The 331-nt window shown below is 73.4% G+C and overlaps 1 non-coding gene across 1 annotated transcript in view; it reads right to left on the minus strand.

Moving 5' to 3' along the window:
* Positions 1–263: 263 nt before the first annotated feature.
* LOC146868894 (5.8S ribosomal RNA) overlaps positions 264–331 on the minus strand; it is a 154-nt gene continuing 86 nt past the window's right edge. Inside the window, exon 1 of the ribosomal RNA XR_014968830.1 lies at positions 264–331. This exon is cut by the window's right edge and continues 86 nt beyond it. This is a non-coding gene — a ribosomal RNA (5.8S ribosomal RNA).

The raw sequence follows: 331 nt of genomic DNA on the forward strand, positions 1-331 counted from the left end.
AGCCGGTGGGACACCACGGACAGCCACGCGCGGCACGCAGCCAGGTGCCCCGGTACGGGCCCGGGGCGGACCAGTCGCCGGGCCTCCTTCTCGGGGGGGCCAGGCGCGCCGGCGGCGTACCTCCGTGGCAGGACCCGGCCAGGGACCCTGCCGACGGGCGATCGGGGGGTCTGACCTTGTGGGGGGACGAAGGGGAAGCGGAGCTCACCCTGCGACCGCCCCAGCCGCGTCCCGGGGAAGCCCCAGGGCGATTGACGATCGAGCAACCCTCAGACAGGCGTAGCCCCGGGAGGAACCCGAGGCCGCAAGGTGCATTCGAAGTGTCGATGAT

This window comes from Triturus cristatus, chromosome 1_2 (genome assembly GCF_964204655.1).
Source record: "Triturus cristatus chromosome 1_2, aTriCri1.1, whole genome shotgun sequence".
Lineage (NCBI taxonomy): Eukaryota > Metazoa > Chordata > Amphibia > Caudata > Salamandridae > Triturus > Triturus cristatus.